This window comes from Thermobia domestica, chromosome 10 (assembly GCF_964235325.1).
Source record: "Thermobia domestica chromosome 10, izTheDome1.hap1.1, whole genome shotgun sequence".
Taxonomy (NCBI): Eukaryota; Metazoa; Arthropoda; class Insecta; order Zygentoma; family Lepismatidae; genus Thermobia; species Thermobia domestica.
Window position 1 is genome coordinate 268,936,112 of NC_137463.1, and position 16,728 is coordinate 268,952,839.

A 16,728-nucleotide genomic window follows, 5' to 3' on the forward strand; every position below is an offset into this window, starting at 1 on the left:
AAGTATAATGTTATTTAATTCAGTGTGTTTTCGTTGTTTGTATGAGTGATGTTTGTGTGCGTTATGGTCTGGATGACCGTCTGATCGTCCGTGAGGTTTTCGAGACGAGACACCCGAACCTCTCGGCGCCTAATGCTCATCTCATTATTGAGACCGACGAGCTTTTTGGAAACAGTTTGTAACCTTTCTTGGAGAGGTCTTCATCATCCTGTCCAGGTAAGTTAAAGTATCAGGAGTATACTTATTGGTAATACCACGAGCCAAGGACAGCGAACAGAACTACAGGCGGTTATAAATAAATAGCTGCCCGAACATGGACCACGACCTCTAGATGGTTACAAGTATCATATCTAGTTACTTGTATGGTTTTCAATGGATGTACTAATTATTTTAGCCGTTTACAGCACTTCGATGTCTCAAACCGTTCCGGAGATATGATAAACATTGCTGGTTGCAACACTGCTTAAATCATGTAATTGCGAGAGTTTGTAATTACAGCTACTAAAAACTATTACTGTAATCCTATAAAAGAAAAGGAGAACAACAATGATTTTAAATATTTTCCAGAAATATGCTATTTTCAGCAGTGTTGCGAACTTTTACAATGTTTATCATATCTCCGGAACGGTTTGAGATATCGAAGTGCTGTAAACGACAAAATGATTTGTTTACCAATTGCTAAATATACAAGTAATTAGATATGATACTTATTTAAGCATGTTTTCGAAAAAAAAAAAAAAAAAAACATTTCAAACCCTTGTAACTTCGTTGCTATTCATTCAAAATAAATCATACCATGACCATAGTATCCAACGCTAAGGCATTTCCGATGTGCATTGTCCTATCCATCTGCGTTGTGCTGTATGTGTGATAGAAGCTTCTAAACTTTGGATGTTTATGATACTACAACATCCTTAGTTTGCAACACTGAATAATAAATGTAGTATTTTATGTTTTTATTTGACATGTTGAAATATGTAATAATTTGATGTAGTACCATTTGAAAAATTATAACTATAATTGGATGACAACACTGTTCACTGAGTTCTTCGTTATCACGGATGATCAAGATGAATTGTCTACCTTGTGTATATATATAATATAAGTAGTACTGGTTGATAGCCAACCAGTTAAAGATCACTGTAGTTTGGTGGAATGTTTCAATGCTTAGTTGCCACGGTGTATTGAAGATTGTAAACGATGATCCAGTTAAGTGGTTGTGTGCTAAAGTTTGTCATAGAATTCTAACATTATATGACAACAGCGTGTGGCAGATAGTACGTGGCAAGTGACTCAACCTGTACGCGATCCTGTTGGAAATTGGAATTCATAGACACGCACAAAAGAAAAGAAAGAAAAAAAATGAAATAGGGAATAACGGTATAGCAAGATTACCACATTAAGAGCTGACAGGTACTCTAAAACAAAGCATTTCTGCTATTTTTGAACGCGAAGCATATTTTAAAAATAAATTGTGGCACAGGTGTTATATACCACAATATGTAGGACCACCAAATTTAAATTTTACATCTAAAAATCATGTAAAAGATAGAAAATTTTAAATGTTGAATGCACACTCACCATTTATCGTCCTTTTCGTTTGAGAATTCGGGCAATTATAGTTGTTATGGAAATTTAGAAATTGAAAGTATTGTTGCGTTAATTTATTTTGGTTTGTAATTGTTGACGTTTTAAAATAGAACTGGAGAACTTCGCTAAATTAAAAGTCTAAACTATTCATGCATTTTTAAATCTCAAAATTGCTTTAAGGCAGTCAGTGGTGAAACTCTATGGTACATAATTTAAAAACAAAGAATAAACTGATGCTTTAAAACTTTTACGACTACATTTGTACAGATAAGAATTTTTCCCCAGCATTGTAGACTTTTCATAGCTAGAATAATTCTGTTCGTTACATGTTCATTGAAAGTGTTGTTTATCATCTTTTATAAGAGTAACTTGAAGTAGATTATTAATTTGTGATTTTTCCCATTTGGCCTTAAAAATAGTACGAATTAAACACTAATTTGGAGAGACGAAAATAAAATTTAATTCCAATATTTTCCTTCAAAATAATTAAACTAAAAGGAGCATTCAAAAACAATGTTAGTAATGATGGACTCATGCACATAATCTTGCAAAATAAGGAAAATCTGAAATCAAGGATAGTAATGTGAAAGATATAACGCAGCACATAAAGTCCTGCAGAAACGAAAACTGTGATTTCAAGACAGAAATTTATTAATACAGAATTGTGTGTGTATACGTTACGGTTCGCAGGTATTTTTGTTTAAGTTCATTGCCAAATTTCCATTGCTGCACCAATCACGTTCAAAGACTATAACCAGTCTTTTTCTCAAACTGAAAATTGTGTGCTGACGGTGTTCTTTCGTGATGTTCCGAATCATATCGCTTATCTTGTCCTTCAGGTTGTCCAGATTAAGTGGTTCCTGTGCCTGTATCTCTGCCTTTACATGTCCTCACAATCAGTCATCACAAGGTGTCAAGGCTGGTGATCTTTTAAGGCAAGATGTGGGTCCTCTTTGGTTAACCCATCTGCTCCGATATTGTTGGTTAAGAAACTGCGGAACCTCAAGGACAGAATGTTTTTCTACCCTACCTCTTTGCATTTTATAGTGATATTTATTATGATCTAATTTTAAGTTGTTTTTTATTTTCTTCTTCATATATTTAAAGAAGTGCATTTCGTTTCATTTCTGTATTTTCTTTCTTTTTACATTATAATGCACTCCTTGTTCATGTTTGAACCTCATCCATGAGAATTATTCTGGTAACGTATTCTCAAATATCTTTCTTATGCGTCATATTAATGCTCCAGCCAATGAGAGTAGATGTACAGACAAAATGAATAAAAATTCATATGTTATGAAGGGCTCAGAATCTATGGGCGGGGCTTCCTGAGAGAAGTGGGAAGAGCGATACTTTATTCGAGAAGATGCTGGTTTAATGCAAAGACCTGTGTCGCGTGTCGGGTTCAATTCTTCTGTTATTAATTTTTTCTTTTATCCATTTTTTTTTAAACCTTTGTGTAAGTATGTACCTAGGTAGAAAGCTAAGAATATGATTAATACAAGTGTAGTGAATTGGATCATGTGTGTATTTGATTCAGGATTTTTCCTTTATGTATGTTATGTGCATAGTTCGTCGTAGTGTTTAATCCATAACTTCTGATATAGTGGTTTATTGCAGTTGTTTGTAGTGAGGTTAGAACAAGAACAAAACTTCGTTTTGTTCGAATCGCGTATTGCAGGGAAACAGCATTTGTGTATAGATAGTTAGCGAAGCTGTTAATGCACGGGTCCTAAAGGAATTCCAGGTTCGATTCCCGAACTTGGTTATCACGTTGGTTTCTTTTGCCATCCGCAGTAATCATTATAATGTGGATCTGATTGTGAGCATTTGTTACGCGTAAACTCTCAAGTTCTGTCATAAGGAATGTCTATAGCATTTTCAGATACTTGTTGCCATTTACCCTATCTTTCTCGAAGAAAAATGGGCCAATGATATTGTCCACTGAAAGCGCGCATCACCCATTGACTTTGGAGCTACCCCACCTATGCTTTTGAAACCCATGTGGATTTTTAACCTCCTAAGTCCGGCGGTTGTGCCTGCTCACTTCTCCCGAAATACAAAACGTAGAATCATCTTAGAAAATAGTGCGAGAGAGAAGTTCACAATCACCTTGTAAAGAGTAAGCATCAATTTGCAAAGTTTCATTTCTGTAACACATTCTTCGTCGATCAGATTGTGTACCAATTTTAACTTATATCCGGGCCTTCACCTTTTGCGCACATTCTTGTGTAATGTTAACCTCGGCATTCCCAGATCCAAGGATCTTCATTTAAGCGATTTCATTGGACTCCATTTCATGCATTCCTCTTGCGCTACGTGAGACACATCCTCACTTATCCTGATTTTCCACTGCGTAACAAATCTAACACACTCCCTGTAATCCTGAACTTTTCGCATCGTCTCTTCATACTAGTCTCTGTTGGAGATGGTTCCCCATACGTTGTTTCGAACTTTCTTCGCACCGAAACGCGAGATTATTAACTCTACAAACCACAATATGCACTGTAACCTTTCCTGGGGAGGCGCCATCTCGAGTTACCTGATCACCAGTGCAAGCGCAACTTAGTAATGTGGCCAGAACAAAACTTTAAACTATCCTCATCATCATCCAAAAATGTTTATTCATAAACATAAGTCACAACCTTATTGAGGTTTAGTTTCCTGCATGACCTCGTGTATTCTTTGTATTAGAATGAAGTATTAAAGCGAATCCTTTCAATTTGTGATAGACGGTTACGAACTTACATGTTAACAGGGCATACTTCATTGGAACTAGCAGACTAATAAATCTGTGCGAAATAGGAATTATCAAAAGTGTCAAATATCTTCACTTTCCCAGAAGAGTCAAGTTTGTATAAATCAAACTTTGTTTAATGTGTTTAGTTCTTCAAGTGCTTTGAAAATTCTCGATGAAGGTCACCAAACAATTTAGATGATATTAGTGGTCAGATATATATTTTAAAGCTGGGATACTACGGGATGGAGAATAACGGGAAACCACCTAGTTTGCTGACAACAGAAAAAGAACATATGTACAATGGTCTTTCGCAGATCAAGATATACCGTAGTTCCGGAGGTAAAATATCTCCGGAGGAAGATGGCCTGAAAATATATATATATATATATATTGGAAGACAGTAGCAGTATAGAGAAGATCAATAGAGAAAGAAAGACAAGCTAGAGCAAAAGGTTTAGGATAGAGACATAGAACGTACATACCATGTTACAATAAAGGGAATGTAAATCTAGGCTTGGTAGGACTTTGTTTCGTTAGATGGGAAAGTAATGGGGAGTTTAGAAGCGAAATATATAGAATGTTTTAATTAAATAATGCAAAGAGCGATCATAATGGCGTGGAAATATTTCTTAGTAAGCGCTTAGAGAAGAAAATAGTGCAAGTATTTGGTCTAGGAATTAATTCGTGCGGTTGGTACGCACACATTGAAGCTGTAGTACAAACACAAAATACATAAATACCTTAAGAAAAATATTGTCCATCGCTAGCCACCACTTTCGCCCATCTGTCAGGCAATGTACGGATTCCGTGGCGAAAGAAGTCCTCATCCTTGGAAGCGATCCAGTCAGAGACCCATGCTTCGATATCTTCTGAAGAAGTAAACCGCTGTCCAATCAAATCGTTGTTCATGCAATCGAACAGGTAGTAGTCCGAAGGAGCAACGTCTGGTGAATACGGCGGGTGGGGTAAAACTTCCCATCCGACATTTTCTAAATAGGTTTTGACCGGTTTTGCGACATGTGGGCGAGCGTTATCATGTTGAACAATAAGTTTATCATGTCTGTTCTCCCATTCTGGTCGTGTTCTGGCCAGAGCTTGCTTCAAACGATTAATTGTTGTCGATAACGTTCTCCATTCATAGTTTCACCCGGTTGCAGCAGCTCATAGTACACCACACCTTTCATATCCCACCATATGCACAGCATAACCTTTGCACAGTGAATATCTCGTTTTGGTTGTGATGGACCTGGTTCACCTGGTTTCACCCAGGCCTTTTTTCGTTTAGGGTTCTCGTAATGGATCCACTTCTCATCACCCGTAATAATTCGATGCAGAAACCCCTTTCTGCTCTGTCGTTGAAGCAGCAATTCGCAAATGGTTTTTCGTCTTTCAACGTCTCTGTCTTTCAATTCATGTGGAACCCAATGTGACATCTTTTGAATCATTCCCATGGCTTTCAAGCGTTTGGAGACTGTTGTTTGATCAACGCCTAATGCTGCTGCAAGTTGTTCCTGCGTTTGACACGAATCCTGCTCGAGCAATGCTGTCAATTCTTCGTCTTGAAATTTTTTTTGGCTGTCCAGCTCGCTCTTGGTCTGCCAAGCCGAAATCACCACTTCTAAACCGTGCAAACCACTTCTGACACGTTCGCTCAGCTAGAGCATGGTCACCATACACTTCCACCAAAATACGATGACTTTCAGTCGCACTTTTCTGCATGTTAAAGTAATGCAGCAGGACACCCCGCAAAAACACTTTATCAGGCACAAATTGCGCCATGTTCACTTAACTACAAACTGGTGTTGTTGACGCTTTAATCCACTGCCCTATACTACGAACGATACGCGATGACAGGGGTTTGCAACACATGTGTGGATACACGGAACTGTGGGACGCTCCGTTCGTTGCGCCATCTCTTGTCCACCCGCACGAATTAATTCCTAGACCAAATAGAATTTATTGATGATATAGTTATGTTAAAACTTAAAGGAAAAACGAAAGATTTAATGGTGATGCAGACTACGCTCCGACCACGTCACGTCACGTACACGTCACGTAAAGAAATAGAGGAAAATCATGAGAAAGTAGAAGAAATTACCGACAGGAGAAGGAGAAGTGAATGCGTAATTGTAATGAGAGATTCCAGTGCAGTTATGGGAGAAAAACAAAAAGGTAGTGTCGTAGGCAAATGTGGTTTAGACAAAAGAAAGAGCGACCGGTCAATTTCTACACACAAAATTCCGTAGTAATTGGATAGTTCAGTCAGCATAAAAAAGAGGATATATATGGAAATCCTCAATAGATGGCCGAAGCCATCAAATAGCTTATGTTATGATTCAGGACAGGTATGGGAATAGCTTGAAAAACGCGAAGACCCTTCCCATGATCGACATTTTCTCTGATCATAATCTCGTGCTTCCTCAAGTAGATATTTAACTGAGGAAATGTAGCCAGAAGAAAAATAGGCAACAAAGAGATCAATCCTGAAAAGCTGAAAAACAAGGAAATGAGTCATAGATAACTTGGAGGAAAAGTACTCAAACAAGGAAAGGATAGGTGTAGGTAATTAAAAAAAAGTAGTAGATGAAGTAAATCCAAGTGTCCCTTCGTGGAATCGAACCTCGAGCCTCACATGTAGAATATCGTTACAATATGTTACGTATTGCAAACTGCAAATGATTCCATTATTTTCATAATAATCTGTAAGTGTGGTGCGTTAAAAATACGCATTGCATTTGATTTTGAATGTAACCGTTAGGAGCCAGTCCCACTACACAAACCAAAGCTCATGATTAGAGCATTAGAACACGAACCATTCAAATCTACGAGCGGAATAAAAACGAAACAAGTAGCAGTACCACGTGTACGCCAAGTAAAAAAGTTTGGTTTGTATGGAGTGATATTTTTTGAATTGATGACCATTTCCAGTTTTAAGAAAGAGCTTAGAGTGGAAATGAAGTATATTCTTCGAACGCGTAGTTGAAAAAAAAAAAAAGCTCGTTATTGGCCGAAATTGATGATAATCCATCAAATAATTTCTTTTGGTCTCCCGGACAAATGGAGACACGGACAGAGTAAATATACTGTATAAAGAAGTTTGGACAAATTAAACTCGTTAGAAATCAGCATAGATGATAGCTGAGTCCCTTTCTTTAAAGGTAATTAGTGTTTTTATTTAATTCATTTTTAATACCACACGATTGATGCTTGTGAAATCCGTAACTGTTAAAAGTGGTATCAACAGTAATCACAAACCATACTCTAATGACTTACATCCGTCATTTCAGTGCACGGGGGCCTGGGTTTGATTCCAGTGCGGGCACTAAATCTGAGATAAAATGAAGTTTGATTCGGATACAATTGTAAGCAACACATTCCGTTTCCTATAGTCTCTTTGCTGAAAAGGGATTTTAAACTCCATCAATTACTGTCAACTACTAACAACTACTACTACTGTCAACTGTCTTTACTAACTTCCTTATTTTATTCCCTATATTATTATGCAATAGCTAGAATTTAAATTACATTTTTTTATTAAGTATTCTGCCTTTTGGCAAGTCCTGGTACTAATGATTTTTTTTTTTAATTGAAGTTTAGACCTGCAAATGTTTCTTCTGTCTTTCTCGATCTTCAGCTTCCTCTTTTAACTCCAAATATTTTCTTCTATTTTTCAAATCATTGATCAGCTGTCTTCTTCCTATTCCTCGCTTTCCTTCCACCTTTCCTTCTATGGCGGTATAAAGTAGACAATTTCTTCGCAAGATGTGTCCAATCCAATTGGCCTTCCTACGAAGGATGCTGGATAGAAGTATCTAAATATTTCTTCTCTAACTTCCTTAATGTCCAAGTCTCTGAACTATACAATCCAATAGTTCCAGTCTCTAACTTCCTCTCTTTTCTTTCATCTTTCCTTCTATGACGCTATGAAGAAGACAATTTCTTCGCAAGATGTGTCCAATCCAATTGGCCTTCCTACGAAGGATGCTGGATAGAAGTATCTAAATATTTCTTCTCTAACTTCCTTAATGTCCAAGTCTCTGAACTATACAATCCAATAGTTCCAGTCTCTAACTTCCTCTCTTTTCTTTCATCTTTCCTTCTATGACGCTATGAAGAAGACAATTTCTTCATAAGATAATGTCTAATCCAATTGGCCTTCCTACGAAGGATGCTGGATAAAAGTATCTAAATATTTCTTCTCTAACTTCCTTAATGTCCAAGTCTCTGAACTATACAATCCAATAGTTCCAGTCTCTAACTTCCTCTCTTTTCTTTCATCTTTCCTTCTATGACGCTATGAAGAAGACAATTTCTTCATAAGATAATGTCTAATCCAATTGGCCTTCCTACGAAGGATGCTGGATAGAAGTATCTAAATATTTCTTCTCTAACTTCCTTAATGTCCAAGTCTCTAAACTATACAATCCAATAGTTCCAGTCTCTAACTTCCTCTCTTTTCTTTCATCTTTCCTTCTATGACGCTATGAAGAAGACAATTTCTTCATAAGATAATGTCTAATCCAATTGGCCTTCCTACGAAGGATGCTGGATAAAAGTATCTAAATATTTCTTCTCTAACTTCCTTAATGTCCAAGTCTCTGAACTATACAATCCAATAGTTCCAGTCTCTAACTTCCTCTCTTTTCTTTCATCTTTCCTTCTATGACGCTATGAAGAAGACAATTTCTTCGCAAGATGTGTCCAATCCAATTGGCCTTCCTACGAAGGATGCTGGATAGAAGTATCTAAATATTTCTTCTCTAACTTCCTTAATGTCCAAGTCTCTAAACTATACAATCCAATAGTTCCAGTCTCTAACTTCCTCTCTTTTCTTTCATCTTTCCTTCTATGACGCTATGAAGAAGACAATTTCTTCGCAAGATGTGTCCAATTCAATTGGCCTTCCTACGAAGGATGCTGGATAGAAGTATCTAAATATTTCTTCTCTAACTTCCTTAATGTCCAAGTCTCTGAACTATACAATCCAATAGTTCCAGTCTCTAACTTCCTCTCTTTTCTTTCATCTTTCCTTCTATGACGCTATGAAGAAGACAATTTCTTCGCAAGATGTGTCCAATCCAATTGGCCTTCCTACGAAGGATGCTGGATAGAAGTATCTAAATATTTCTTCTCTAACTTCCTTAATGTCCAAGTCTCTGAACTATACAATCCAATAGTTCCAGTCTCTAACTTCCTCTCTTTTCTTTCATCTTTCCTTCTATGGCGCTATGAAGAAGACAATTTCTTCGCAAGATGTGTCCAATCCAATTGGCCTTCCTACGAAGGATGCTGGATAAAAGTATCTAAATATTTCTTCTCTAACTTCCTTAATGTCCAAGTCTCTGAACTATACAATCCAATAGTTCCAGTCTCTAACTTCCTCTCTTTTCTTTCATCTTTCCTTCTATGACGCTATGAAGAAGACAATTTCTTCGCAAGATGTGTCCAATCCAATTGGCCTTCCTACGAAGGATGCTGGATAGAAGTATCTAAATATTTCTTCTCTAACTTCCTTAATGTCCAAGTCTCTGAACTATACAATCCAATAGTTCCAGTCTCTAACTTCCTCTCTTTTCTTTCATCTTTCCTTCTATGACGCTATGAAGAAGACAATTTCTTCATAAGATAATGTCTAATCCAATTGGCCTTCCTACGAAGGATGCTGGATAGAAGTATCTAAATATTTCTTCTCTAACTTCCTTAATGTCCAAGTCTCTGAACTATACAATCCAATAGTTCCAGTCTCTAACTTCCTCTCTTTTCTTTCATCTTTCCTTCTATGACGCTATGAAGAAGACAATTTCTTCATAAGATAATGTCTAATCCAATTGGCCTTCCTACGAAGGATGCTGGATAGAAGTATCTAAATATTTCTTCTCTAACTTCCTTAATGTCCAAGTCTCTGAACTATACAATCCAATAGTTCCAGTCTCTAACTTCCTCTCTTTTCTTTCATCTTTCCTTCTATGACGCTATGAAGAAGACAATTTCTTCATAAGATAATGTCTAATCCAATTGGCCTTCCTACGAAGGATGCTGGATAGAAGTATCTAAATATTTCTTCTCTAACTTCCTTAATGTCCAAGTCTCTGAACTATACAATCCAATAGTTCCAGTCTCTAACTTCCTCTCTTTTCTTTCATCTTTCCTTCTATGACGCTATGAAGAAGACAATTTCTTCATAAGATAATGTCTAATCCAATTGGCCTTCCTACGAAGGATGCTGGATAGAAGTATCTAAATATTTCTTCTCTAACTTCCTTAATGTCCAAGTCTCTGAACTATACAATCCAATAGTTCCAGTCTCTAACTTCCTCTCTTTTCTTTCATCTTTCCTTCTATGACGCTATGAAGAAGACAATTTCTTCATAAGATAATGTCTAATCCAATTGGCCTTCCTACGAAGGATGCTGGATAGAAGTATCTAAATATTTCTTCTCTAACTTCCTTAATGTCCAAGTCTCTGAACTATACAATCCAATAGTTCCAGTCTCTAACTTCCTCTCTTTTCTTTCATCTTTCCTTCTATGACGCTATGAAGAAGACAATTTCTTCGCAAGATGTGTCCAATCCAATTGGCCTTCCTACGAAGGATGCTGGATAGAAGTATCTAAATATTTCTTCTCTAACTTCCTTAATGTCCAAGTCTCTGAACTATACAATCCAATAGTTCCAGTCTCTAACTTCCTCTCTTTTCTTTCATCTTTCCTTCTATGACGCTATGAAGAAGACAATTTCTTCATAAGATAATGTCTAATCCAATTGGCCTTCCTACGAAGGATGCTGGATAGAAGTATCTAAATATTTCTTCTCTAACTTCCTTAATGTCCAAGTCTCTGAACTATACAATCCAATAGTTCCAGTCTCTAACTTCCTCTCTTTTCTTTCATCTTTCCTTCTATGACGCTATGAAGAAGACAATTTCTTCATAAGATAATGTCTAATCCAATTGGCCTTCCTACGAAGGATGCTGGATAGAAGTATCTAAATATTTCTTCTCTAACTTCCTTAATGTCCAAGTCTCTGAACTATACAATCCAATAGTTCCAGTCTCTAACTTCCTCTCTTTTCTTTCATCTTTCCTTCTATGACGCTATGAAGAAGACAATTTCTTCATAAGATAATGTCTAATCCAATTGGCCTTCCTACGAAGGATGCTGGATAGAAGTATCTAAATATTTCTTCTCTAACTTCCTTAATGTCCAAGTCTCTGAACTATACAATCCAATAGTTCCAGTCTCTAACTTCCTCTCTTTTCTTTCATCTTTCCTTTTATGACGCTATGAAGAAGACAATTTCTTCATAAGATAATGTCTAATCCAATTGGCCTTCCTACGAAGGATGCTGGATAGAAGTATCTAAATATTTCTTCTCTAACTTCCTTAATGTCCAAGTCTCTGAACTATACAATCCAATAGTTCCAGTCTCTAACTTCCTCTCTTTTCTTCCATCTTTCCTTCTATGACGCTATGAAGAAGACAATTTCTTCATAAGATAATGTCTAATCCAATTGGCCTTCCTACGAAGGATGCTGGATAGAAGTATCTAAATATTTCTTCTCTAACTTCCTTAATGTCCAAGTCTCTGAACTATACAATCCAATAGTTCCAGTCTCTAACTTCCTCTCTTTTCTTTCATCTTTCCTTCTATGACGCTATGAAGAAGACAATTTCTTCGCAAGATGTGTCCAATCCAATTGGCCTTCCTACGAAGGATGCTGGATAGAAGTATCTAAATATTTCTTCTCTAACTTCCTTAATGTCCAAGTCTCTGAACTATACAATCCAATAGTTCCAGTCTCTAACTTCCTCTCTTTTCTTTCATCTTTCCTTCTATGACGCTATGAAGAAGACAATTTCTTCGCAAGATGTGTCCAATCCAATTGGCCTTCCTACGAAGGATGCTGGATAGAAGTATCTAAATATTTCTTCTCTAACTTCCTTAATGTCCAAGTCTCTGAACTATACAATCCAATAGTTCCAGTCTCTAACTTCCTCTCTTTTCTTTCATCTTTCCTTCTATGACGCTATGAAGAAGACAATTTCTTCATAAGATAATGTCTAATCCAATTGGCCTTCCTACGAAGGATGCTGGATAGAAGTATCTAAATATTTCTTCTCTAACTTCCTTAATGTCCAAGTCTCTGAACTATACAATCCAATAGTTCCAGTCTCTAACTTCCTCTCTTTTCTTTCATCTTTCCTTCTATGACGCTATGAAGATGACAATTTCTTCGCAAGATGTGTCCAATCCAATTGGCCTTCCTACGAAGGATGCTGGATAGAAGTATCTAAATATTTCTTCTCTAACTTCCTTAATGTCCAAGTCTCTGAACTATACAATCCAATAGTTCCAGTCTCTAACTTCCTCTCTTTTCTTTCATCTTTCCTTCTATGACGCTATGAAGAAGACAATTTCTTCGCAAGATGTGTCCAATCCAATTGGCCTTCCTACGAAGGATGCTGGATAGAAGTATCTAAATATTTCTTCTCTAACTTCCTTAATGTCCAAGTCTCTGAACTATACAATCCAATAGTTCCAGTCTCTAACTTCCTCTCTTTTCTTTCATCTTTCCTTCTATGACGCTATGAAGAAGACAATTTCTTCGCAAGATGTGTCCAATCCAATTGGCCTTCCTACGAAGGATGCTGGATAGAAGTATCTAAATATTTCTTCTCTAACTTCCTTAATGTCCAAGTCTCTGAACTATACAATCCAATAGTTCCAGTCTCTAACTTCCTCTCTTTTCTTTCATCTTTCCTTCTATGACGCTATGAAGAAGACAATTTCTTCATAAGATAATGTCTAATCCAATTGGCCTTCCTACGAAGGATGCTGGATAAAAGTATCTAAATATTTCTTCTCTAACTTCCTTAATGTCCAAGTCTCTGAACTATACAATCCAATAGTTCCAGTCTCTAACTTCCTCTCTTTTCTTTCATCTTTCCTTCTATGACGCTATGAAGAAGACAATTTCTTCATAAGATAATGTCTAATCCAATTGGCCTTCCTACGAAGGATGCTGGATAGAAGTATCTAAATATTTCTTCTCTAACTTCCTTAATGTCCAAGTCTCTGAACTATACAATCCAATAGTTCCAGTCTCTAACTTCCTCTCTTTTCTTTCATCTTTCCTTCTATGACGCTATGAAGAAGACAATTTCTTCATAAGATAATGTCTAATCCAATTGGCCTTCCTACGAAGGATGCTGGATAGAAGTATCTAAATATTTCTTCTCTAACTTCCTTAATGTCCAAGTCTCTGAACTATACAATCCAATAGTTCCAGTCTCTAACTTCCTCTCTTTTCTTTCATCTTTCCTTCTATGACGCTATGAAGAAGACAATTTCTTCATAAGATAATGTCTAATCCAATTGGCCTTCCTACGAAGGATGCTGGATAGAAGTATCTAAATATTTCTTCTCTAACTTCCTTAATGTCCAAGTCTCTGAACTATACAATCCAATAGTTCCAGTCTCTAACTTCCTCTCTTTTCTTTCATCTTTCCTTCTATGACGCTATGAAGAAGACAATTTCTTCATAAGATAATGTCTAATCCAATTGGCCTTCCTACGAAGGATGCTGGATAGAAGTATCTAAATATTTCTTCTCTAACTTCCTTAATGTCCAAGTCTCTGAACTATACAATCCAATAGTTCCAGTCTCTAACTTCCTCTCTTTTCTTTCATCTTTCCTTCTATGACGCTATGAAGAAGACAATTTCTTCGCAAGATGTGTCCAATCCAATTGGCCTTCCTACGAAGGATGCTGGATAGAAGTATCTAAATATTTCTTCTCTAACTTCCTTAATGTCCAAGTCTCTGAACTATACAATCCAATAGTTCCAGTCTCTAACTTCCTCTCTTTTCTTTCATCTTTCCTTCTATGACGCTATGAAGAAGACAATTTCTTCGCAAGATGTGTCCAATCCAATTGGCCTTCCTACGAAGGATGCTGGATAAAAGTATCTAAATATTTCTTCTCTAACTTCCTTAATGTCCAAGTCTCTGAACTATACAATCCAATAGTTCCAGTCTCTAACTTCCTCTCTTTTCTTTCATCTTTCCTTCTATGACGCTATGAAGAAGACAATTTCTTCATAAGATAATGTCTAATCCAATTGGCCTTCCTACGAAGGATGCTGGATAGAAGTATCTAAATATTTCTTCTCTAACTTCCTTAATGTCCAAGTCTCTGAACTATACAATCCAATAGTTCCAGTCTCTAACTTCCTCTCTTTTCTTTCATCTTTCCTTCTATGACGCTATGAAGAAGACAATTTCTTCGCAAGATGTGTCCAATCCAATTGGCCTTCCTACGAAGGATGCTGGATAGAAGTATCTAAATATTTCTTCTCTAACTTCCTTAATGTCCAAGTCTCTGAACTATACAATCCAATAGTTCCAGTTTCTAACTTCCTCTCTTTTCTTTCATCTTTCCTTCTATGACGCTATGAAGAAGACAATTTCTTCATAAGATAATGTCTAATCCAATTGGCCTTCCTACGAAGGATGCTGGATAGAAGTATCTAAATATTTCTTCTCTAACTTCCTTAATGTCCAAGTCTCTGAACTATACAATCCAATAGTTCCAGTCTCTAACTTCCTCTCTTTTCTTTCATCTTTCCTTCTATGACGCTATGAAGAAGACAATTTCTTCTCAATATGTGTCCAATACAATTGGCTTTCCTACGAAGGATGCTGGATGGAAGTGTCCTCTTCTCTCCTATCCGTTTCAAAACATCTTCGTTTATTCTGTCCATTGTATCCTCTCCATCTTCCTCTAACAGCACATTTCGAAGCTCTCTAAATATTTCTTCTGTAACTTCCGTAATGTCCAAGTCTCTGAACCATACCGTCCAATACTCAATATATAGCACTTGACCAACTTCTTCCTAAGTCCAATCTTGAGCCTGCTAGTTAAGAGTGAACTTTTCTTGTTGAATGCTTCTTTAGCTATGGTAATTCTTGGGTTGATCTCTTTGGTGCAATTAGCGTCTTTCGTAAAAATATTTTCCATATACTTGAATTTATCGATCTCTTCAAGTTTTCTTTGTTCTACTCTGACCCGTAACGGCGCGTTTCCACGGGATATTCTCATGGCCTTCAATTCAGTTAGTTAATTAATTAAGCTTAGAAGAAAAGATTACTTCTTGAATTACGATTCTACTTTAATGCTTTGACAGCCAACGATCTGAAATTCTGAATTTGAATTAACAGGAACATACATTTAGACCACTTATTATAAACGTTAGTTAAGGTGATTAATCAAAGACTTAGCGCTAAATTATAACTGGATTTAACTTACAGTTCACTTAATATATATCACTCTTTATTAATTGTTAATCAATTTGTATTTCATATTTTAAAAAAGTAACTTTCGCAGCGTACCATCCAATCCATTCAGCGACGACTTATTCTCTAACATTGTACGCCACACAGAACATGATGAACCTTCAAGCACTTTCTTTCCTTTCTCAAGTGACTGGAAGGAAAGATGCGCACTATGTGCTTACTTCCTTTGTAACAGGACTCACTGTATGAACTGGTTTTCTAAATATAAATAAATAATACGAGGAATATCTAGAAAGTAACACATTTTGAAATAATAATAATAATAATAAAAAAAGTAACAGAATAAACAAACCAAATTGTATTATATACATTTAAAAGGTTGTTTTTCCACATAATCACCATTCAAATTAAGGCTCTTATCATACCGTGGCACAACTTTTTCAATACCGTCGCGGTAGAAATCTGCCACCTGCGATTTCAATTACTAGCTTACACCAGCATGCAGTTCGGCGTCAGTATCAAAGCGTTGTGTAGCGAGCCATGTCTTCATCGTTGGGAAGAGGTGGTAGTCGCTCGGTGCCAAATCCGGGCTGTATGATGAGTGATCCAAAACCATCCAGGATTTCTCGGGTACGCTTGGCCTTGGCCATGTGTGGACGTGCCTTATCGTGAATAAAACACCTTCGCGCTAAGTTTTCCCCGGTGCACACAGTTGGCGATGAATTTCAATTGGCTTGTGTTTTTTTGCAAACAGAAATCTAATGACAGAACGCACCTCACAAGAGGCGGGATTTTTTATTGCAACGCACATTGAACACGTCGCAGAAAGCACAGTAAGAGCGTCACAGTCCTCACGCTACTACAGCTGAATGCGTACTGAGTGTGGCAACCACCAAGATGGCGACTCTAGCCCCTCCCACTTACACAATAGACCAAAACGTCTGGTACTTTGTGGCGAGCCCTCGTCCGTAATGCATTTCTTTTAATATAATTGCAGTGTATTCGATTCCAGTTATTTTCTTTCTTTGTCACTCACACTTCCGAAAAATGCTAATTCGGATTCGCTATTTCAGGAAAACTAAAATTGCGAAATCATTTCAGCG

At 36.8% G+C, this 16,728-nt stretch overlaps 1 protein-coding gene across 1 annotated transcript in view; it reads left to right on the forward strand.

Annotated features, from left to right (window-relative positions):
* rod (kinetochore component rough deal) overlaps positions 1-16,728 on the forward strand; it is a 224,765-nt gene that overhangs the window by 155,304 nt on the left and 52,733 nt on the right. The gene's annotated exons all lie outside the window — the stretch shown is intronic.